Source organism: Oncorhynchus clarkii, chromosome 10, assembly GCF_045791955.1.
Source record: "Oncorhynchus clarkii lewisi isolate Uvic-CL-2024 chromosome 10, UVic_Ocla_1.0, whole genome shotgun sequence".
NCBI classification, from domain to species: domain Eukaryota; kingdom Metazoa; phylum Chordata; class Actinopteri; order Salmoniformes; family Salmonidae; genus Oncorhynchus; species Oncorhynchus clarkii.
The window spans coordinates 11,821,789-11,847,697 of record NC_092156.1 but is presented as its reverse complement, the minus strand read 5'-3'; the positions used below and the strand labels follow the sequence as shown (position 1 = coordinate 11,847,697).

Below are 25,909 nucleotides of genomic sequence, written 5' to 3'. Positions count from 1 at the left end.
TATGCACCCATCCACAGGTCTGAGGACAGGTGTACTTCCCTCCCTCTATCCTCCCAATACAACGCTGGTGGCATTAGCCTGTGTGATTCCTCCTCTCCCTCCTCTCCCTCCCTGTGAATGAGGTCATTGTGTGGACAGGCCTTTTCTCCCGTTGCAGTCAGTGAGCTCTGTGTCTGCTCTGCTCCCTCTACTCTGTCTGCTGAAGAGAGGCCTGTGTCTGCTGCTGCTGTCTACTCCATGAGGGTCAGAGAGGGGGCGGAGTGGGATGAGATGGAGAGAGGGTGCAGAGAAGATAGAAAGAGGAAGGCAGTGGGACACAAAAGCCAGTGTTCCACTCTACCCAGAGAAAGAGAGAGGGGACAGACCCCAAGGGCTGGTGTCATGGCACGCCAGCTTCTGGTTCTCTGTCTCTTTGTCTCTGTCTCTGTCTCTCAATTCAATTCAGTTCAATTCAAGGGGCTTTATTGGCATGGGAAACATGTGTTAACATTGCCAAAGCAAGTGAGGTAGATAATATATAAAGTGAAATAAACAATAAAAATGAACAGTAAACATTACACATACAGAAGTTTCAAAACAAAGAAGACCTTACAAATGTCATATTACGTACATATACAGTTTTGTAATGATGTACAAATGGTTAAGGGTACACAAGGGAAAATAAATAAGCATAAATATGGGTTGTATTTACAATGGTGTTTGTTCTTCACTGGTTGCCCTTTTCTTGTGGCAACAGGTCACAAATCTTGCTGCTGTGATGGCACACTGTGGAACTTCACCCAGTAGATATGGGAGTTTTTCAAAATTGGGTTTGTTTTCGAATTCTTTGTGGATCTGTGTAATCTGAGGGAAATATGTGTCTCTAATATGGTCATACATTGGACAGGAGGTTAGGAAGTGCAGCTCAGTTTCCACCTCATTTTGTGGGCAGTGTGCACATAGCCTGTCTTCTCTTCAGAGCCATGTCTGCCTACGACGGCCTTTCTCAATAGCAAGGCTATGCTCACTGAGTCTGTACATAGTCAAAGCTTTCCGTAAGTTTGGGTCAGTCACAGTGGTCAGGTATTCTGCCACTGTGTACTCTCTGTTTAGGGCCAAATAGCATTCTAGTTTGCTCGGTTTTTTTGTTAATTCTTGTTAAGTAATTATCTTTTTGTTTTCTCATGATTTGGTTGGGTCTAATTGTGCTGCAGTCCTGGGGCTCTGTGGGGTGTGTTTGTGTTTGTGAACAGAGCCCCAGGACCAGCTTGTTAGAGGACTCATCTCCAGGTTCATCTCTCTGTAGGTGATGGCTTTGTTAAGGAAGGTTTGGGAATTGCTTCCTTTTAGGTGGTTGTGGAATTTAACGGCTCTTTTCTGGATCTCTTGTTCTCTCTCTTATTCTCTTTTCCCTTGTTCTGTTTCCCTCCCCTCTTTTTCTGTCTTTAGTTTTGCGTTCCAAGTCTTGAACGTGAGGAATCCTGGAAGTCCAGTTTCCCCTTTTTCTAGATCCTGCATCAGAAACATTACTGTCTTTTCATGAGAGTCAGTGTCCATACATACATACATTAATAAGTGTTATCCAGGGCAAGCCTTTTAATGTTTTCTAGAATGTGTGTGGCACAAGGCATGAGCAGCGCTGTGGTAATATGGAGCCAGACGTTCCTTCTCCCCTGTGCACTCTCACTCCCTCCCCCTGCTAACAATATGGAGTGCATTCTTCCCTGAGCAGAGAATTCTGCAGGCTCACGCCACGGTTTGGTTTACACTCCACTAATAAATAACTCTTACTGCCCTATGACAGTCCCTCTATACCTCTTTGGTTTAATGTAGTAACTAGGGAATACAAACGGTGTGTTGGGATGACTTAGAAAGCACACAGTTTGGCCAGATACACCCAGAACTCTACTGCATATTGTGATGTATTGTAAGAGTGTTATGACCAGTGTGTGGCTGACAGTAAAGTGCCTGAATAGAGAAGTGGATGTGCAGAGAGAGAAGTGGTGGTGATTTTGAATTATTAACCAGGGGCATTGACTGCAGAGTTCCAGCCTCTCTCTCCCTCTGTCTGTGTCTCTTCTTTCACTCTGTCAACAGTCTGTTTGAGCCGCTGGTTACTCACATACTGTACTGCACTATGAGCAGCCCAAGACACAGAGAATGGGTTGATGGGTGGGTGACCCCAAAGACACAGCCACACCTTTAATGAGTGTCGCCACCGGGCACAGACACTGTCTGGAATGATACAGAGAGAAATAGAAATGACGTCTTTTTGTAGGCACTAACTCTGCCATGGTTCGTTGGACAAAGCCTATGGGGAAAATTAATGCCATTTTTTTTTTTTTTTTTTTTTTTTTTTTTGATAAACGCCGAAAATAATGTCTGTGGAATAGGAGATATTATACCTTTTGTTCTATGAGATAATCTTCATCAGCAAACATCACTTTTTGTGAATTTTTAAGCATTTATGTGATTAAGAAAATAATATAAGGCTTTATAAGTCATAAAGGTCCTAAACTTGTGTTAAACTCATACTTTCAGTGTTTATCCCAAAAGCCTTTTCTTTCCTAATTCATCTTTCCCATCGGAACCTGAAGTAAGTCATTTCAGGTAATTAGGAAGACAAGCTGGCGAGCTCTATAGGGACATCTACAGGTATATGGGAAAGAGCATCCCTGTCTGAGAACATGATATGGGAATATGATAGCCATGATGTCATAACTGTAACTTGACTCCCACTAGAAGGAGGGTGATATTACCGGCAGGCAGCACATCGCTTATCATGATACACAGTGACATGCTACACCATTTGATGTAACTCCAGCAGTAACAGTGTCTCAGCAGTAACAGTGTCTCAGCAGTAACAGTGTCTCAGCAGTAACAGTGCCTCAGTAGTAACAGTGCCTCAGCAGTAACAGTGTCTCAGCAGTAACAGTGTCTCAGCAGTAACAGTGCCTCAGCAGTAACATTGCCTCAGCAGTAACAGTGTCTCAGCAGTAACAGTGTCTCAGCAGTAACAGTGTCTCAGCAGTAACAGTGCCTCAGCAGTAACAGTGTCTCAGCAGTAACAGTGTCTCAGCAGTAACAGTGCCTCAGCAGTAACAGTGCCTCAGCAGTAGCAGTGTCTCAGCAGTAACAGTGCCTCTGCAGTAACAGTGCCTCAGCAGTAACAGTGCCTCATCAGTAACAGTGCCTCCGCAGTAACAGTGTCTCAGCTCATTATTTTTGTCAACTACTCCCTGTCAGAGTAACCTATGGAGATAACAAATGGTTACCTACGAACACAGTAATGCCTCCCCACTCTTCCACCCCAGAGCTTTTCAACCTACTCTTCTCCACACTACCTCCTTCTACCCTAGTCTCTCTTTGCAGTCTTCCACCCGAGTCTCTCTCTGCAGTCTTCCATCCTAGTCTCTCTCTGCAGTCTTCCACCCTAGTCTCTCTCTGCAGTCTTCCATCCTAGTCCCTCTCTGCAGTCTTCCACCCTAGTCTCTCTCTGCAGTCTTCCACCCTAGTCCCTCTCTGCAGTCTTCCACCCTAGTCCCTCTCTACAGTCTTCCATCCTAGTCCCTCGCTGCAGTCTTCCACCCTAGTCCCTCTCTGCAGTTTTCCACCCTAGTCCCTCTCTGCAGTCTTCCACCCTAGTCCCTCTATGCAGTCTTCCACCCTAGTCCCTCTCTGCAGTCTTCCATCCTAGTCCCTCTCTGCAGTCTTTCACCCTAGTCCCTCTCTGCAGTCTTCCACCCTAGTCTCTCTCTGCAGTCTTCCATCCTAGTCCCTCTCTGCAGTCTTCCACCCTAGTCTCTCTCTGCAGTCTTCCACCCTAATCCCTCTCTGCAGTCTTCCATCCTAGTCCCTCTCTGCAGTCTTCCACCCTAGTCCCTCTCTGCAGTTTTCCACCCTAGTCCCTCTCTGCAGTCTTCCACCCTAGTCCCTCTATGCAGTCTTCCACCCTAGTCCCTCTCTGCAGTCTTCCATCCTAGTCCCTCTCTGCAGTCTTTCACCCTAGTCCCTCTCTGCAGTCTTCCACCCTAGTCTCTCTCTGCAGTCTTCCACCCTAGTCTCTCTCTGCAGTCTTCCACCCTAGTCTCTCTCTGCAGTCTTCCACCCTAGTCCCTCTCTGCAGTATTCCATCCTAGTCCCTCTCTGCAGTCTTCCACCCTAGTCCCTCTCTGCAGTCTTCCTTCCTAGTCCCTCTCTGCAGTCTTCCTTCCTAGTCCCTCTCTGCAGTCTTCCTTCCTAGTCCCTCTCTGCAGTCTTCCATCCTAGTCCCTCTCTGCAGTCTTCCATCCTAGTCCCTCTCTGCAGTCTTCCATCCTAGTCCCTCTCTGCAGTCTTCCATCCTAGTCCCTCTCTGCAGTATTCCATCCTAGTCCCTCTCTGCAGTCTTCCATCCTAGTCCCTCTCTGCAGTCTTCCATCCTAGTCCCTCTCTGCAGTCTTCCATCCTAGTCCCTCTCTGCAGTCTTCCATCCTAGTCCCTTTCTGCAGTCTTCCACCCTAGTCCCTCTCTGCAGTCTTCCTTCCTAGTCCCTCTCTGCAGTCTTCCACCCTAGTCCCTCTCTTCAGTCTTCCTTCCTAGTCCCTCTCTGCAGTCTTCCTTCCTAGTCCCTCTCTGCAGTCTTCCATCCTACTACCTTCCAGGTTCACACCCTCCCCTCCTCCACAGCCTTTTGATGATTTAGGCCAATTCTCTCACTGCTGTGTCCAATCACAACCAGATTAATCTTCCTCAGCACTGCTGCGTGTCATGCTGGGGTTATTTTTCTCCCTGTGTGTGTGTGTGTACTGTGTGTGTGTGTGTGTGTACTGTGTGTGTACTGTGTGTGTACTGTGTGTGTGTGCACACTCCGTGGTGGGCTGGAGAGGGAAGAGCTGTCTCTGGCGCTGCCGGGCCAACTCAAACAAACCACAACACGCTGGCAGTCTGAGAGTGAGAGAGTGTGTGTGTATGCCTGAGTGTGTGTGTGAATGTGTGTGTATATGGCTGTGTGTGTATGCCTGAGTGGGTAGGTGAATGTGTGCGTGTATGACTGTGTGTGCGAGCTCCCAGACGTTTCCTACAGCCAGCTCCAAAAATAACCCATACTAACAATATTTCATCCCCGGGCTGCCCTCTCTCTGCTGGGGTGAGTGGGGAGGTGAGTGGGGAGGTGAGTGGGGAGGTGCAGGCAGGTGGAGATATTGTTCCAATTCAGACTTAGTGGGTATCTGGGTGGAGGGGTTAGCGGTTCCCTAGTGTGGACCAGGGGCTGATGGATGTAGAGGGGCTGTAGGAAACGGCTGGGAGACCAGGGGCTGATGTTTGTAGAGAGGGGGAGACGGGGGGAGAGGGAGAGTAGGGAAGAGAGGTGAGGAGGTTAAAGTGTCTCCTACATCGTAGACTGACTGATCCTGAACATCTCCTCTCCAACTGCCATGTTGTACCTTTAATCTCTCACTCCTTCACTATGGGAGATTCTCGTTTGTGCAAAAGACAGTCCTCTCTCCTCCGTCCTCTCTCCTCCATGACCCAGAAACCGATAAGTGGTGAAGTGGTCGGGGGGTGTGACATTTCGTTAGTAGGCGAATGGAAGAGTGTTATCCCCTCCTGGATAGCCACCTTACATCAAGGATACTCATGTGTTATCTACCATGGAAATCTACCAAACCCCCTTTGAATCAGCTTTTGTTTGGATGAGAAAAACATTCACACGTTTAAAAACGACAGGCTACTTATTGTTTTACTTATAACATGTCTGGCACAACTAACTTCATTTGTTTTGAGCACTTTCCCTTACCCCTGTAAACAACATTTATTATGGGATCCACCCCAGTAAACAACATTTATTATGGGATCTTCCCCTGTAAACAACATTTATTATGGGATCCACCCCTGTAAACAACATATATTATGTCATCCACCCCAGTAAACAACATTTATTATGGGATCCACCCCAGTAAACAACATTTATTATGGGATCTTCCCCTGTAAACAACATTTATTATGGGATCCACCCCTGTAAACAACATTTATTATGTCATCCACCCCAGTAAACAACATTTATTATGGGATCTTCCCCTGTAAACAACATGTATTATGGGATCCACCCCTGTAAACAACATTTATTATGGGATCCACCCCTGTAAACAACATTTATTATGGGATCCACCCCAGTAAACAACATTTATTATGGGATCTTCCCCTGTAAACAACATTTATTATGGGATCCACCCCTGTAAACAACATTTATTATGTCATCCACCCCAGTAAACAACATTTATTATGGGATCTTCCCCTGTAAACAACATTTATTATGGGATCCACCCCTGTAAACAACATTTATTATGGGATCCACCCCTGTAAACAACATTTATTATGGGATCTTCTCCTGTAAACAACATTTATTATGGGATCTTCCCCTGTAAACAACATTTATTATGGGATCCACCCCTGTAAACAACATTTATTTTGGGATCCACCCCGGTAAACAACATTTATTATGGGATCCACCCCTGTAAACAACATTTATTATGGGATCCACCCCTGTAAACAACATTTATTATGGGATCTTCCCCTGTATACAACATTTATTATGGGATCTTCCCCTGTATACAACATTTATTATGGGATCCACCCCGGTAAACAACATTTATTATGAGATCTTCCCCTGTAAACAACATTTATTATGGGATCCACCCCGGTAAACAACATTTATTATGGGATCCATCCCCTGTAAACAACATTTATTATGGGATCCACCCCTGTACACAACATTTATTATGGGATCCACCCATGTAAACAGCATTTAGTGTGGGATCCACCCATGTAAACAACATTTAGTATGGGATCCACCCCTGTAAACAACATTTAGTATGGGATCCACCCCTGTAAACAACATTTATTATGGGATCTTCCCCTGTAAACAAACTTTATTATGGGATCCACCCCTGTAAACAACATTTATTATGGGATCCACGCCTGTAAACAACATTTATTATGGGATCCACCCCTGTAAACAACATTTATTTTGGGATCCACCCCTGTAAACAGCATTTATTATGGGATCCACCCCGGTAAACAGCATTTAGTATGGGATCCACCCCTGTAAACAACATTTATTATGGGATCCACCCCAGTAAACAACATTTATTATGGGATCCACCCCAGTAAACAACATTTATTATGGGATCTTCCCCTGTAAACAACATTTATTATGGGATCTTCCCCTGTAAACAACATTTATTATGGGATCCACCCCTGTAAACAACATTTATTGTCATCCACCCCAGTAAACAACATTTATTATGGGATCTTCCCCTGTAAACAACATTTATTATGGGATCCACCCCTGTAAACAACATTTATTATGGGATCTTCTCCTGTAAACAATATTTATTATGGGATATTCCCCTGTAAACAACATTTATTATGGGATCCACCCCTGTAAACAACATTTATTTTGGGATCCACCCCGGTAAACAACATTTATTATGGGATCCACCCCTGTAAACAACATTTATTATGGGATCCACCCCTGTAAACAACATTTATTATGGGATCCACCCCTGTAAACAACATTTATTATGGGATCTTCTCCTGTAAACAATATTTATTATGGGATCTTCCCCTGTATACAACATTTATTATGGGATCCACCCCTGTAAACAACATTTATTATGGGATCCACCCCTGTAAACAACATTTATTATGGGATCTTCCCCTGTATACAACATTTATTTTGGGATCCACACCGGTAAACAACATTTATTATGGGATCCACCCCTGTAAACAACATTTATTATGGGATCCACCCCGGTAAACTAACTTTGTTATGGGATCCACCCCTGTAAACAGCATTTAGTGTGGGATCCACCCATGTAAACAGCATTTAGTGTGGGATCCACCCATGTAAACAACATTTAGTATGGGATCCACCCCTGTAAACAACATTTAGTATGGGATCCACCCCTGTAAACAACATTTAGTATTGGATCCACCTCTGTAAACAACATTTAGTATGGGATCCACCCCTGTAAACAACATTTATTATGGGATCCACCCCTGTAAACAAACTTTATTATGGGATCCACCCCTGTAAACCTCATTTGCCTAATGATATGCGAGTGGAGAAGGACCGAGGAGAGAGGATGCAGGAGGTGAGGGAGGACGGAGGAGAGAGGATGCAGGAGGTGAGGGAGGACGGAGGAGAGAGGATGCAGGAGGTGAGGGAGGACGGAGGAGCGAGGATGCAGGAGGTGAGGGAGGATGGAGGACAGAGGGAGGATGGAGGAGAGAGGATGCAGGATGTGAGGACGGAGGAGAGAGGATGCAGGAGGTGAGGGAGGACGGAGGAGAGAGGATGCAGGAGGTGAGGGAGGACGGAGGAGAGAGGATGCAGGAGGTGAGGGAGGACGGAGGAGAGAGGATGCAGGAGGTGAGGGAGGATGGAGGAGAGAGGATGCAGGAGGTGAGCAAATCTAATTGATGAAAAGCCATTGTGACAACACAGATCACTTTCTAATGGTCCCCTCATCAACTGGTCTTGGCATAGCCTAGCTTGGTCCCAGATCAGGTCAGGCTTAAAGCTGAAATCTGCCTAAGGGGAAACTGTTTGCCCCCAGCACATTTGTTATTGTTTTTTGTTTTGTTTTTGTTACATATCTAACCGTCTCCACTGTCCCAGGCCAGCTGTACATATCTAACCCTGTCCACTGTCCCAGCCAGCTGTACATATCTAACCCTGTCCACTGTCCCAGCCAGCTGTACATATCTAACCGTCTCCACTGTCTCAGGCAGCTGTGTGGGGTGGGGTGGTGTGTGTGGGGTGGTGTGTGGGGTGGTGGTGTGGACTAGAGCAGTGTAGACAGGGAGGAGTGGTCTGATATTCGGTGTTGTGTGGTGATGCAGTCAAAGCCTGGCAGGCAGGCATGTGCAGGGGTAGGAAGGGTAGGGAAGGCCAGCTCCGATTGGGTTATTATCAGTGCCAGACCCCAGCCTCTCCCACTCCCAGCCTCACTCCTTCACCCATGCTGTCTGGCCAGAGAGAGAGAGAGATGGGAATACCAATGGCCTGCAGCAGCCACACCACTGGGGAGTGAGAGATTCTTTTGTTTCCTGGTCCTCTGGGACCGCCATGCCTGGCACACTCTGCCTCACAGACCTGATGTTTTAGGGGAAGATGCAGCCAACGAGTAATTTGAATGCTTTAATGCCCTCTCTCTCTCTTATGAATAATTGAAACGCTTAATGTCCTCTCTCTCTATTTTCTCTCCTGCTGTGAGAGAGGGATGCACCGACAGGTCTGAAGAGGATCAAAGTGCATTCTGATTTACACACTCAAGATCTGTTTGAAGTGGGATTTCAGCATCATTATCTTCTTAACAACTAATTATTTGTGTGTTCAGTAGAATGGAATCAATGAACCATCTTGCCAGGGCTGGGTATAGCTTGAGCTGACTGGACTGGTAATTGTCAGAACGAATTGGAAACGCACCAATACGATTGGTTGGTGTCGTGATGACACGTTCTCCAGACCTGTCACGCGGTGCCTCCGTGTTCACTGAGTCTCTTAACAGGCTTTAGACTAAGATGACTTGTTGTAGTGGACGTCCAGAAATAAAAGCAGTAGTGGTAGGATGCATCCCAAATGGCACCCTATTCCCTTTATAGTGCACTATTTTTGACCAGGACCCTTAGGTCATTTGGGGCACATCTATAGACCCTCTTTACTATAAATAGCGCCTCTTCACTATAAATAGCGCTGGTCTGTCTGTGTGGATGGCTGAAAATGCAAAGATATTCAAGAATTCTTGTCACATTCATCACTCATGTGCCACTAATAATGTTTCATATACAATCTCACAACAGATTGCTATTGACTCTGTGGCCATATATGGACTTCTGCTCTGATTGGCTGTGAGTGAGGAAATCACTTCCTATTTGGCACTTCCTGCCCCGGATGGTCCTGGGTTTTCAGGCAGAGGACATGTTTGATTGAATATCAGTACATTGACGGCCTCACATCTCATGTTTGATTAGTAAATCCTACACACTGGATCTCTCCCAGAGCCTTACCCTCTGGCCCACTCGACGACCTCCCCCTCCGCTCTCGTCTTTCTCCAGTGCACTCTCTCTCGCGTCACATATCTGTCGCTGTCTTTTCTGACTGGCTGTTGTGCACCTCCATTTGTAGTTCTCTCCCCATGCTCTCTCCCCATGCTATCAGCCTGCCCAACACAGTCTTCAGCCTTGCCCTCCTCTCCTCACCACTCAAACGTACTACCCTCTCTCCTGTCAATCAGTCTAACTCTCTCCTGGCTTTCTTCAGCCTTGCCCTCCTGTTCTCTCTTTCCAGGCTCCGTCACACAGGCTTGGCTCACAATGAGAGCTGACGGAATGGGGTCTGGGGATCGCCTTGGCAACCAATCAGCCTGGAAATGGATGCTCTCTTTTCAGGTCAAGTGTCACACAAAGGGCCACGGCTGTGTCTGCATTTTACGGCATTTTACGGCAAACAGTCTAAATAAATGAATATATAACATACCATGAGGTCTGTGTTTGGACCATCTTAGAACTTTTGTCATAGAACATTCCGCCTATTATCAAGGTCTTTGAACTTGAACAATGTCCTCAGGCGTGCATTTTCCAAGAAACTGCTGCTGACACTGATGTTGCTAATGACAGGAATGTTTCAGTGTTTCCAATGCTTTTCCGGTACAAACCCTTTGACTTCTTTAGAGTAAGAGCCATGTCGTGACTTTACTTTCATTCATCTGATGACTATTATTTATCTAATCAACTAACTATGTTTAATTGTTACCCAATTCAATGAATCATGTAACAATTAACTCATTAGGATTTTGGGGCACCACGAGAGCGGTTGTTTAACCTTTGAGGCACTAAAATAAAGTTCCCAAAGTAAACAGCCTATTTCTCAGTACCAGATGCTAGAATATGCATATAATTGACAGATTAGGATAGAAAACACTCTAAAGTTTCCAAAACTGTCTAAATATTGTCTGTGAGTATAACAGAACTGATATTGCAGGTGAAACCCTGAGAAATCAAACCAGGAAGTGGCCTCTATTTTGAAAACTCCATGTTCCATAGCCTCCCATTGCTCCATTTAAAGGGATATAAACCAGATTCCTTTTCCTATCGCTTCCTCAAGGTGTCAACAGGCTTCAGACGTAGTTTCAGGCTTTTATTTTGAAAAATGAGCCAGAAAGATAACATCGCGTCAGGTGGTCACATGAGTTTTGCTCGCGCAACAGAATGTGGACAGCTATTGTTTTTCCCTCTCCTACTGATAAAGACATTTGCGGTTGATATATTATCGATTATATATTTTAAAAACAACCTGAGGATTGATTATAAAAAACGTTTGACATGTTTCTGTGGACATTACGGATATTATTTGGAATTTGTCTGCGTTGTCGTGACCGCTCTTTCCTGTAGATTTCTGAACATAGCGCGCCAAACAAACAGGTATTTTGGATATAAAAATAATATTTATGGAACAAAAGGAACATTTGTTGTCTAACTGGGAGTCTCGTGAGTGAAAACATCCGAAGATCATCAAAGGTAAACAATGAATTTGATTGCTTTTCTGATTTTCGTGACCAAGCTACCTGATGCTAAGTGTACTTAATGTTTTGTCATGCGATCGATAAACTTACACAAACGCTTGGATTGCTTCCGTTGTAAAGCATAATTTCAAAATCTGAGACGACAGGTGGATTAACAAAAGGCTGTGTTTTGCAATATTGCACTTGTGATTTCATGAATATTAATATTTTCTATGAATATTATTTGACTGTGGCGCTATGCTATTCAGCGGTTATCCCACTTAAGGGATGGGTAGCCTCAAGAAGTTAAAAAGCTACCATCTCCCCAATTCAACTCTAAAGGTCTTTACCTATCACATCCATAAAATATTCAATGCGTTAATTATAACCTATTATCATATCCTCATTCTGAACAGTCATAAACTCCTGCATCTGCAAAAACCCCAGCCTTACTTATGATTCAGTACTACACAAATATGTTTAATTATTTATTTACTAGCTAACTAAATGACAATACAGGATAACATACACACTTTTTACAAAAGGAGATGTAGAGGGAGGGAGAGAGAGAGAGAGAAAAAGAGACATTTATCGTTGATACATTTTAGAAACTATTCTCACAGTAATCATACACTTTTTACACGAACCACCACCCTTTTGGAGTATGAAATCATTGTATTTACGTGTCAATGCCTTGGTTCGCTGTTGGGCCTTTTCGCAGCACACTTGTAAGGCTCTGATTGTCCAAAAGGGGTCATTCACCCGTCTCTTCTACTGTTGTTCACTCTGGAAGATGCTCCTTGGAAGATAGGCTAGCCAGACTGTCCCATTGGTGATGAGAGTAGTAGAATACAGTGATTTGAGAAGAGTAGTAGAATGGTCCCACTTAAATTTGGTTTTCTAGATATTTAAGGACAGCTAATCAGCTGTACCAGTGATTGTCTAAGAGGAGAGTTTTCTTCCCCACCTCGTGTTGGTATTCAGGGTTCAAACCACTGTACACGCACGCACAGCTGAGGCCTGGTAATGTTCTGGTCTAAATGTTAATTTCTTTACCAATCTTTTATGCACTCTGGTCGAAAGGGACAGTTCCGTCAGGCTGACATGCTCTCTTTCCTCTCTCGTGGCGTGACTACTTACTGTGCCAAGTTTATAGTAGACAAATTATCTATTATGGCTCCTAAAATAACATTCCCATCTTAACAAAAATACGTTCATCATTTCCTTATCTACAACGTAGAGGATGGAGAATTCGTACATGTCGTGTGTATACTTTTCAAGTTACATTATGTCCTTAAAAGCACTTCTAATGACATCACAAAATAACATCCCATGTGACATTATCATTCTTTAGATCACCTCTGACCATTCCCCACGTACTTATGTTAGCAATATTGTTCCATTATTCACTTCTTGAACGTGTTAAAGTTTCAGCGGGAAACTCTGGAGACAAAGGAACATTCCTGTAGTGAATTTGGAGAGGGATGTTCTCTGGATCCCCTCTCTTTTAATTTATAATAGGGTGTGAGCTGTCAACCCCCCAGCAGCTCCCTCCTCCCCCTTTGTGGGTGAGAGAGGGTCTGGCTACTGTCATCCATTGCCAAGCTGATCTGACCCATTCGGATCCTCACAGGACAGTCATGACAGTCACATGATATACTACAACTGTAGGACACAACCAATTGGATTTGAGGTGGACTATTTTAAACCCAGGGCAATTCCATGGTTACAGAATTGCGCTGAGATTTAGATTTTTCACTTTAAAATTGATGGCAAACAAAACCATTGATTTAAAAGTTAAACAAATCACACAACTCTATGCACGATGACAACTTTTAAAAATGTATACAGACAATTTTACAAAAGCACATTTACTAGAATAACTGCAGATGCAAAGTTTGGTAACAGAATTTGGGTAACACATACAATTATTTTATGTGTCCACGTTTTCCAAAAACTCAGTTCAAGATCTACTCCGTATTAAGATCCAAAGATGTTTGCAGAAAGAATCGGGTGTCAGCTATGACATGACACATTGACTTTGAAAAAATTTGCTTAAACTACAGAAGGTGAAGTGGATTTTCACCCTGTAACGGAATTGCGGTAACGGAATTTCATCATGGGTTCCTGATCCTTACTATACAGAAATGCACAATTATGGACATGAATGTCATTCTCTTCATGGTGATGTATCCTGAATAGTTACATAGATGTATACATTTGCATATTTGGGTATTATTTTACACTCTGGCTATTATTGTAATGACCAAATCTGGTTGGTCTGGACTGGACCAAATCTGAACCAATCATAGACATTTTTGTTTTACAAGTTTGGACATCAAAGTACAGCACAGTATAGCTCAGTAGAGTAGAGTAGAGTAGAGTAGAGTATAGTTCAGTACAGTAGAGTACAGTTGAGTATAGTTGAGTACAGTAGAGTATAGTTCAGTACAGTAGAGTATAGTTCAGTACAGTAGAGTATAGTTCAGTACAGTAGAGTATAGTTCAGTAGAGTAGAGTACAGTATAGTATAGTTCAGTACAGTAGAGTATAGTTCAGTACAGTAGAGTACAGTAGAGTATAGTTCTGTACAGTAGAGTATAGTTCTGTACAGTAGAGTACAGTACAGTACAGTACAGTGTAGTTTAGTACAGTACAGTATAGTTCAGTAGAGTATAGTTCAGTAGAGTATAGTTCAGTACAGTGGAGTATAGTTCAGTACAGTAGAGTACAGTTGAGTATAGTTCAGTACAGTAGAGTACAGTTGAGTATAGTTCAGTACAGTAGAGTACAGTATAGTATAGTTCAGTACAGTAGAGTATAGTTCAGTAGAGTATAGTTCTGTACAGTAGAGTACAGTACAGTACAGTAGAGTATAGTTCTGTACAGTAGAGTATAGTTCTGTACAGTAGAGTACAGTACAGTACAGTAGAGTATAGTTCTATACAGTAGAGTACAGTACAGTACAGTGTAGTTTAGTACAGTACAGTATAGTTCAGTAGAGTATAGTTCAGTACAGTAGAGTATAGTTCAGTACAGTAGAGTATAGTTCAGTACAGTAGAGTGTAGTTCAGTACAGTACAGTGTAGTTTAGTACAGTACAGTATAGTTCAGTAGAGTATAGTTCAGTACAGTACAGTGTAGTTTAGTACGGTACAGTATAGTTCAGTAGAGTATAGTTCAGTACAGTACAGTGTAGTTTAGTACGGTACAGTATAGTTCAGTAGAGTATAGTTCAGTACAGTAGAGTGTAGTTCAGTACAGTACAGTGTAGTTTAGTACAGTACAGTATAGTTCAGTAGAGTATAGTTCAGTACAGTACAGTGTAGTTTAGTACGGTACAGTATAGTTCAGTACAATAGAGTATAGTACCGTACTATAGTGTGCTCTACTGTACTGAACTATACCTTTCTTTATTGTACTGTACTGTGCTGTACTGTACTGTGCTGTACTCTACTGTGCTGTACTCTACTGTGCTGTACTCTACTGTGCTGTACTCTACTGTGCTGTACTCTACTGTGCTGTACTCTACTGTGCTGTCCAAACTTGTGAACCCAACTGTGATTTGTGACTTCTGTGATCTCCCATTGTAGGCAATACAATTACCCGAAATTCCACTGAGTTTTACTGAGTTTTAATCACTTAATAATTCAGAAACAAAATTGATATCAGTAAAAACACTATAGGGAATTGATAGGTCTACCTTTACTTGTTACTTTTGTGAACTTTCATTATCTTCCCCATGCATGAGGGAGAGAAATTTGAACATGCAGTATCTTAAAGATATGTCTGTTTTTGGTAACGGAACTTCAACACACAAGGCAATGTTTCCTAAACTTTTATTTTCAAAACTGTGTTGATATTCAAATTCCTGAGCTGACTAGGTGAAAAATCTGTTGATGTGTCCTTGACCTTAATTACTCCTGTAATTCTGCTCATTGACTGAAATCTAAATGTAATATTAGTTGGCAGGGGTCTTTTTTCTAGTTGATGTTTTCTAAGACTCCTTTTCCATCTGTTTGACCAGAAATCAAAGCCTTCACTTATTCAACATTTGTAGGATAGAAAGTAGTTGAAAAGGGTGTATATGCTGCTAAAAAAACTAAAACTAAACTAAAAAAATATATACACTCTTCGCTTTTGTCGCTTTAATTAAAAAAATATAGACTCTTAGCTTTCATTTGACATCCTCCTATGAACTTCATGTTGGTGCTCATGGGTCCTTTACATGGAAATGACCCAAAATCAACATGAAATATCCAAGGAGGCAGAGATGTCTAGCTAAGTCTCTGCGGTGACCTCCGTGTGAATGACCTCACTACTATGACCTGCTCCATGTGTGTGAGACAGGAGGAGTGTCTCGGAGTTGTTGCTATTCCTGTTGTATGTGTCAACAGAAAACTAAGACAACCTCATGTACCCACTCCAATTTTCTAGCTGTGTATGAATACACTTGAATCCAGCACAAGGTGATCCCAGGGTTGTTGGATGACTGTTGAAAACCTACTGGGAACCCTTTTTTTGTCTAGTTTTGCACAGATAAATGACCTATTTTTTGTTTCTGCCTCCCAGAATGATTTAGGCCTAATATTTATGTATGTTACTAAGTGGCTGAAACCAATGTCAAGTTTGTGGGAGCTGGGGAGGTCGGCTAGTGAAATACAGCAACTCACCCCCCCAACAGAGCCTCACAGTGCTCTCTCCCCCTTCCTTCTCTCTCACCCTCTCTCTCCTCTCAATTCAATTCAAGTGGCTTTATCCTTTCTCTCTCTCTCTCTCTCTCTCTCTCTCTCTCTCTCGTTCTCTTCTCTCTCCCCCTACTTTCTCTCTTGCTGTCTGTCTCTCTTTCAATTCAATCACTCTCTATCTCTCTCTTCTCTCCTGTCTCTCTCTCTCTGCCGCCCCTTCTCTATTTTCTCTCTCTCTCTCTCTCTTTCTCTCTCTCATTCTGCTGTCCTGGAGCAGAACACGCTTTTTGGGACCTTATGGATTTTCTGTTTTCAATAGTGGGGTTCACAGTTAAATGATTGCTGCTGCACCACATGAAACCTCATGATCGCACAGAGGAAATGGTTTCCACTTCTGTGAATCTCATGTTGAATGTTAATGTGCTGCTTGCCGCACTACTGTTTTTGTGGGAGTTGTTGGATGATTTTGTTCCTTTTAGTGGAGAAAACCTCCCTGGTTTCTATACTTGCTGTGTCAGCATCAGGTGTGGCAGAGCCAAAAACCCTGGAGAAAGAATTCCGGCTGCTGAAAAACAGAAAACATCTTTCTGTTCTTCATGGTAGCCCTTTTTGTGCCTGTTGCTAGGAGACGGGAAGAGCTATGTGGCTGAACATTGAGCCTGGTTTCGGACAAGAGAAAAGACACGGAACAGAGGAAAGAGAGAAAGAGGAGAAACCTCTGGGGCTTACAGATATACAGTTCTTCTGTGTTCCTTCTGAACTTGGCTCTAACTGTTTACTTTAGTTCCCAATAGCTGCCTTACATGCTCAATGTTTCTTCCTAATTCTCTGGGCGTTCTAGCAGGCCCTTTGTGGTACTGGTCCTTTGTTTTCTTGGTTTGAGTGAGCCATTGTTAAAACTCTGTTTGGTTCCAAGGAACATTCTGTTTCTGATGAGGCTTCAGTTTTCAGGGGGAAACAGCAAATGCTAAAATGGCTAACAGTTCTTTTCTCTTTAGTTATTTCCTGATTGACTGTCATTACTCCCTGGGATTCTCTTTTTGTTTGTCATTAAAGCACTGGAAGAGCGTAGCAGTGAGAGTGGTGTGTGTGTGTGTGTGTGTGTGTGTGTGTGTGTGTTTCCCTGTCAGTCTTTTCTATGTTGCTTCGCTGATGATAGTAATGAGGCAGGCAGGGTGTGACCCAATCTTCCCATGCCCCTCTTTCATCAGTCAACAAACTGTAAACACACACACATTCCCATGCCTATAGTCTCCATGCTGACACATGCAGATGTGATGAAAGCCAGCTGTTCAGAGAGACAGACAAAGGGTTTGTTTCCAGTGTGTGTGTGTGTGTGTGTGTGTGTGTGTGTGTGTGTGTGTGTGTGTGTGTGTGTGTGTTCAAGGGTTCTCTTTTGTCCGCCGCAGCACAGTGTCAGAGGCTGCCCCGTTTGCTATTGTAACCAATCAAACGTGTAGGTCACATTTTGATTAGCTGAACAAGGTTTCTGCATGTGTTTGTGGGCATGTGGTGTACTATCTGTCTGGGTGTGTGTGTCCTGTCTTCAAGTACTGCCCTCTCCTTACCCCTTACCCTCTTAAAGGGGATGCCACACACTGTGTAGCAGTGATCAAGTTTTAATAATTGTCTGTGTGTGTGTCCTGTCTTCAAGTACTGCCCTCTCCTTACCCTCTTAAAGGGGATGCCAAACACTGTGTAACAGTGATCAAGTTTTAATAATTGTGTCATTATGACGTACACAAAATGAACAAAAGTATGTGGACACATGCTCGTCCAACATCTCATTCCAAAATCATGGGCATTAATAGGGAATTGGTGCCCCCTTTGCTGCTATAATAGCCTCCACTCTTCTGGAAAGGCTTTCCACTAGATGTTGGATCTTTGCTGCTGGGACTTGCTTCCATTCAGCCGCAAGAGCATTAGTGAGGTCGGGCACTGATGTTGAGCGATTGGGCCTGGCTCGCAGTCAGAGTTCCAATTCATCCCAAAGGTGTTCGATGGGGTTGAGGTCAGGGCTCTCTGCAGGCCAATAAAGTTGTTCCACACTGATCTCGATAAACCATTTCTGTATGGACCGCTTTGTGCACTGGAGCATTGTCATACTGAAACAGGAAAGGCCCTTCCCCAAACTGTTGCCACAAAGTTGGAAGCACAGAATTGTCTAGAATGTCATTGTATGCTGTAGCGTTAAGATTTCCCTTCACCGGAACAAAGGGGCCTAGCCTGAACCATGAAAAACAGCCCCAGACCATTACACCTTCACCACCAAACTTTACAGTTGGCACTAGCAGGTAGCGTTCTACTGGCATCCGCCAAACCCAGATTTGTCAGTCGGACTGCCAGATGGTGAAGCGTGATTCATCACTCCAGAGAACACATTTCCACTGCTCCAGAGTCCAATGGCTTTTCCTTCTCATTAACATGTTTTCTATCAGGTGTAGTGCTCCCTCTCTCTCTTTCTCTTTCTCTCTCTTCCTCCCTCGCTCTTTCTCTCTCTCTCTTTCTTTATCGCTGCATGGCCTCAGGGAGTACACCTCAGGTCTATGTCTCACACTGCAGTCAAACCACCAGCAGAAATATTTACACAAGTGGGAGTAATTAGCATGTTATTAAGAGGTATGTGGAAATCACGGGTGTGGATTTGGGCCTGTGTGTGTCAGTGTGTGTGTGTAGTGTGTGTGTAGCGTGTTTGTGTGTCAGTGAGTGTGTAGACTGGGCACGTGCTAGCCCACACCAAGCCCACACCACTCCAATATTGGCTAGCCCACACCACCCCAACACTGGCTAGCCCACACCAAGCCCACACCACCCCAATATTGGCTAGCCCACACCACCCCAACACTGGCTAGCCCACTGAAATGACTGCCTCGCCTGGTTTACCAACTACGTGTGTCAAATCTGAGGGCCTGTTGTCTGGACCTCTGGCAGTCTCTATGGGGGTGCCACAGGATTCAATTCTCTGGCCGACTCTTTTCTCTGTATATATCAATGATGTTGCTCTTGCTGCTGGTGATTAGCTGATCCACCTCTATGGAGACGACACCATTCTGTATACATCTGGCCCTTCCTTGGACACTGTGCTAATTAACCTACAGACGAGCTTCAATGCCATACAACAGTCCTTCCGCGGCCTCCAACTGCTTTTAAATACAAGTAAAACTAAGTGCATGCTCTTCAACCGATTGCTGCCCGCACCCTCCCGCCTGACTAGCATCACTACTCTGGACGGTTCTGACTTAGAATATGTAGACAACTACAAATACCTAGGTGTCTGGTTAGACTGTAAACTCTCCTTCCAGACTCACATTAAGCGTCTCCAATCCAAAATTAAATCTAGAATCGGCTTCCTATTTCGCAACAAAGCTTCCTTCACTCATGCTGCCCAACATACTCTCGTAAAACTGACTATCCTACCGATCCTTGACTTCGGCGATGTCATTTACAAAAAAGCCTCCAACACTCTTCTCACCAAAGCCCCATATACTACCCACCACTGCGACCTGTATGCTCTCGTTGGCTGGCCCTCACTACATATTCATCGCCAAACCCACTGGCCCCAGGTCATCTATAAGTCTATGCTAGGCAAAGCCCTGCCTTAGCTCAGCTCACTGGTCACCATAGCAACACCCGCTCCAGCAGGTATATTTCACTGGTCATCCCCAAAGCCAATAATTCCTTTGGCCGCCTTTCCTTCCTTGCTGCCAATGACTGGAACGAATTGCAAAAATCACTGAAGCTGGAGTCACCATCCCAACACGGGCTAGCCCACACCAAGCCAACACGGGCTAGCCCACACCAAGCCAACACGGGCTAGCCCACACCAAGCTAACACGGGCTAGCCCACACCAAGCCAACACGGGCTAGCCCACACCATCCCAACACGGGCTAGCCCACACCAAGCCCACACCATCCCAACACGGGATAGCCCACACCAAGCCCACACCATCCCAACACGGGCTAGCCCACACCAAGCCCACACCATCCCAACACGGGCTAGCCCACACCAAGCTCAGCTACAGGCGGGGGATCTCTGCTCTTTCTCGTCTCTGCTCTCTGGTTGGGCAAGGTTGTAGGGTGAAACCACTGTACTCCCCTCAGTACTTGGGAGCTACTAGTAGTGGGAAGGAGGGGAGAGGGAGTAAGGCACACTGGACTTTGAGTATTTTGGCAAGACCTGAGTGTTGAAAGTTCTGCACTGCACATTGACCCTGGCTGGTGATAATGGGAAATATGACTTCCATTCCTTCTACTTCCCCTTTCCCTCAAGCCTGATGAAGGCAGTGACGCTACCCTCTCAATACCCTTTAATTTCCCTCTTACACTCTCACTACTCTATCACTACCCTCTCACTATCCTTTCATTTCCCTCTAACTACACTCTCACTATCACTACCCTCTCACTACCCTTTCATTTCCCTCTAACTACACTCTCACTACTCTATCACTACCCTCTCACTCTCACTACCCTACCACTACCCTCTCACTATCACTACCCTCTCACTATCCTTTCACTATCACTATCCTCTCACTACCACTACCCTCTCATTATCACTACCCTCTCACTGTCCTTTCACTATCACTATCCTCTCACTATCACTACCCTCTCACTATCGCTACCCTCTCACTATCGCTACCTTCTCACTACCCTATCACTCCCCCTACCCTCTCCCTACCCTCTCACTGTCGCTACCCTCTCACTATCGCTACCCTCTCACTATCGCTACCCTCTCACTATCGCTACCTTCTCACTACCCTATCACTCCCCCTACCCTCTCCCTACCCTCTCACTGTCGCTACCCTCTCACTATCGCTACCCTCTCACTATCGCTACCCTCTCACTATCGCTACCCTCTCACTATCGCTACCCTGTCATTACCCTCTCACTATCATTACCCTCTCACTACCCTGTCACTACCCTCTTATTACCCTCTCACTACCATTACCCTGTCACTATCATTACCCTCTCACTACCCTGTCACTACTCTCTCATTACCCTCTCACTATCACTACCCTCTCACTATCGCTACCTTCTCACTACCCTATCACTCCCCCTACCCTCTCCCTACCCTCTCACTACCCTCTCACTATCGCTACCCTCTCACTATCGCTACCCTCTCACTATCACTACCCTCTCACTATCGCTACCCTCTCACTACCCACTCACTGCTCCTACCCTGTCATTACCCTCTCACTACCCTGTCACTACCCTCTTATTACCCTCTCACTACCATTACCCTGTCACTATCATTACCCTCTCACTACCCTGTCACTACTCTCTCATTACCCTCTCACTATCACTACCCTCTCACTATCGCTACCTTCTCACTACCCTATCACTCCCCCTACCCTCTCCCTACCCTCTCACTACCCTCTCACTATCGCTACCCTCTCACTATCGCTACCCTCTCACTATCACTACCCTCTCACTATCACGACCCTCTCACTATCGCTACCCTCTCACTATCACGACCCTCTCACTATCGCTACCCTCTCACTATCGCTACCCTCTCACTATCACTACCCTCTCACTATCACTACCCTCTCACTATCACTACCCTCTCACTATCACTACCCTCTCACTACCCTCTCACTATCACTACCCTCTCACTATCGCTACCCTCTCACTATCGCTACCCTCTCACTATCGCTACCCTCTCACTATCACTACCCTCTCACTATCACTACCCTCTCACTATCACGACCCTCTCACTATCACAACCCTCTCACTATCGCTACCCTCTCACTATCACGACCCTCTCACTATCGCTACCCTCTCACTATCGCTACCCTCTCACTATCAATACCCTCTCACTATCACTACCCTCTCACTATCACTACCCTATCACTATCACTATCCTCTCACTATCACTACCCTCTCACTACCCTCTCACTATCAATACCCTCTCACTATCGCTACCCTCTCACTACCCACTCACTGCGCCTACCCTCTCATTACCCTCTCACTATCATTACCCTCTCACTACCCTGTCACTATAATTACCCTCTCATTACCCTCTCACTATCACTACCCTATCACTATCACTACCCTCTCACTACCCTGGCACTATCATTACCCTCTCACTACCCTCTCGCTTCCCCTCTCACTGCCCTATCACTGTCACTACCCTCTCACTATCACTGCCCTATCACCCTCACTACCCTATCACTATCACTCCCCTTCACTTCCCTATCACAACCCCTACCCTATCACTACCCTCTAACTACCTCTCTCACTACCCTATCAATATCACTTTCCTCTCAATCCCTCTCACTATCACTACCCTCTCACTACCCTCTCACTATCACTACCCTCTCACTACCCTCTCACTATCCTGGGTTACCCGCTACCCTCTCACTATCGCTACCCTCTCACTATCGCTCCCCTCTCACTATCATACCCTCTCACTATCACTACCCTCTCACTATCAGTACCCTCTCACTATCGCTACCCTCTCACTATCACTACCCTCTCACTATCGCTACCCTCTCACTATCACTATCCTCTCACTATCACTACCCTCTCACTATCACTACCCTCTCACTATCACTACCCTCTCACTATCACTACCCTCTCACTACCCTCTCACTATCACTATCACTATCACTATCACAGCAAAATCATCCTGGCTTTAGATACGGAGAACATCAACACCTTAACATCAACACGCCAGAGGATATATCCATCGGACTTGGGGCTCTGCTGGGAGTTTATCTCATTTAGATGTTTTACTTCTGCTTTACCACTGAAATCATAATAAACACTGACAACTATAATATTGTGTTATTGTTGTTATTGTTATGCATACTATTAAAACGGGGGTTTGTTCAAAAATGTTCTTCAGGGATCCATTAAAAGGTGATCTTTGAAGAACTTATGGGAGTTCCCCCACAGTTTCAATTTGAAGAACCCCTGAAGGATACTCCAGGAACCTTTTTTATTTTTATTTTCGATATATCGTCAAAAATAGTCTGCTGACATGTAACTGTATCTGTTTGTTTACCATCACTACTGTTAGGTAGAGCACGAAGTTACGCATTTCACTGTACCTGTGACAATAAAACTTGAACTTGATAGTTTTGCTTCAGGGAATCAGTTACTAGAGAGAGAGAGAATCAGAAAGTAGCTGTCAGACTGGGCATCTGGATTAGATTACAGGATTAGAACCAGGTACATTCTCTGAGATCCTAATGTTAACTCTGATTATCTGGAGGTATGAACATGACTATGATATCAACACGTCTAGATGCCATACAGGGTTCATGATGAGTGTGGCTCAGTTGGTAGAGCATGGTGCTTGCAACGCCAGGGTTGTGGGTTCAATTCCCATGGGGGACCAGTAGAAAATGTATTGCACTCACTACTGTAAGTAGCTGTGAATAAGAGTGTCTGCTAAATTACTTAAATGTCAATATTACTGCAAGATAAATGCACTAGGGTTGGGACTGGGGGTATATCATGTTGGGACTGGGGGTGTATCAGGTTGGGACTGGGGGTATATCATGTTGGGACTGGGGGTATATCATGTTGGGACTGGGGGTATATCATGTTGGGACTGGGGGTATATCATGTTGGGACTGGGGGTATATCATGTTGGGACTGGGGTGTATCAGGTTGGGACTGGGGGTATATCATGTTGGGACTGGGGGTGTATTAGGTTGGGACTGGGGGTATATCATGTTGGGACTGGGGGTATATCATGTTGAAACTGGGGGTGTATCAGGTTGGGACTGGGGGTATATCATGTTGGGACTGGGGGTATATCATGTTGGGACTCGGGGTATATCATGTTGGTACTGGGGGTATATCATGTTGGGACTCGGGGTATATCATGTTGGGACTGGGGGTATATCAGGTTTGGACTGGGGGTATATCATGTTGGGACTGGGTGCATATCATCTTGGGACTCGGGGTATATCATGTTGGGACTGGGGGTATATCATGTTGGGACTGGGGGTGTATTAGGTTGGGACTGGGGGTATATCATGTTGGGACTGGGGGTATATCATGTTGAAACTGGGGGTGTATCAGGTTGGGACTGGGGGTATATCATGTTGGGACTGGGGGTATATCATGTTGGGACTGGGGGTGGATCAGGTTGGGACTCGGGGTGTATCATGTTGGGACTCGGGGTATATCATGTTGGTACTGGGGGTATATCATGTTGGGACTCGGGGTATATCATGTTGGGACTCTGGGTATATCATGTTGGGACTGGGGGTATATCATGTTGGGACTGGGGGTATATCAGGTTTGGACTGGGGGTATATCATGTTGGGACTGGGTGCATATCATCTTGGGACTCGGGGTATATCATGTTGGGACTGGGGGTATATCATGTTGGGACTGGGGGTATATCATGTTGGGACTGGGGGTATATCAGGTTTGGACTGGGGGTGTATCAGGTTGGGACTGGGGGTATATCATGTTGGGACTGGGTGTATATCATGTTGGGACTCGGGGTGTATCAGGTTGGGACTGGGGGTATATCATGTTGGGACTGGGTGTATATCATGTTGGGACTGGGGGTGTATCAGGTTGGGACTGGGGGTGTATCATGTTGGGACTGGGTGTATATCATGTTGGGACTCGGGGTGTATCAGGTCAGGACTGGGGGTATATCATGTTGGGACTAGGGGTGTATCATGTTGGGACTGGGGGTGTATCAGGTTGGGACTGGGGGTGTATCATGTTGGGACTGGGGGTATATCATGTTGGGACTGGGGTATATCATGTTGGGACTGGGGGTATATCATGTTGGTACTGGGGGTATATCATGTTGGGACTGGGGGTATATCATGTTGGGACTGGGGGTATATCATGTTGGGACTGTGGGTATATCATGTTGGGACTGGGGGTATATCAGGTTGGGACTGGGGGTATATCATGTTGGGACTGGGTGTATATCATGTTGGGACTCGGGGTGTATCAGGTTGGGACTGGGGGTATATCATGTTGGGACTGGGGGTGTATCAGGTTGGGACTGGGGGTGTATCATGTTGGGACTGGGGATGTATCAGGTTTGGACTGGGGGTGTATCTGGTTGGGACTGGGGGTGTATTAGGTTGGGACTGGGGGTGTATCATGTTGGGACTGGGGGTGTATTAGGTTGGGACTGGGGGTGTATCAGGTCAGGACTGGGGGTATATCATGTTGGGACTGGGTGTATATCATGTTGGGACTCGGGGTGTATCAGGTTGGGACTGGGGGTATATCATGTTGGGACTGGGGGTGTATCAGGTTGGGACTGGGGGTATATCATGTTGGGACTGGGGGTGTATTAGGTTGGGACTGGGGGTATATCATGTTGGGACTGGGGGTATATCATGTTGGGACTGGGGGTGTATCAGGTTGGGACTGGGGGTATATCATGTTGGGACTGGGGGTATATCATGTTGGGACTGGGGGTGGATCAGGTTGGGACTCGGGGTGTATCATGTTGGGACTCGGGGTATATCATGTTGGTACTGGGGGTATATCATGTTGGGACTCGGGGTATATCATGTTGGGACTCTGGGTATATCATGTTGGGACTGGGGGTATATCATGTTGGGACTGGGGGTATATCAGGTTTGGACTGGGGGTATATCATGTTGGGACTGGGTGCATATCATCTTGGGACTCGGGGTATATCATGTTGGGACTGGGGGTATATCATGTTGGGACTGGGGGTATATCATGTTGGGACTGGGG

At 45.2% G+C, this 25,909-nt stretch overlaps 1 protein-coding gene and 1 non-coding gene across 2 annotated transcripts in view; both read left to right on the top strand.

Moving 5' to 3' along the window:
• Window positions 1–25,909, top strand: part of LOC139418009 (rho GTPase-activating protein 26-like) — a 156,401-nt gene that overhangs the window by 15,745 nt on the left and 114,747 nt on the right. The window lies entirely within an intron of this gene.
• trnaa-ugc (transfer RNA alanine (anticodon UGC)) lies at window positions 23,486–23,555 on the top strand. Its single transcript has one exon. It is a non-coding gene; the product is annotated as a tRNA-Ala (tRNA).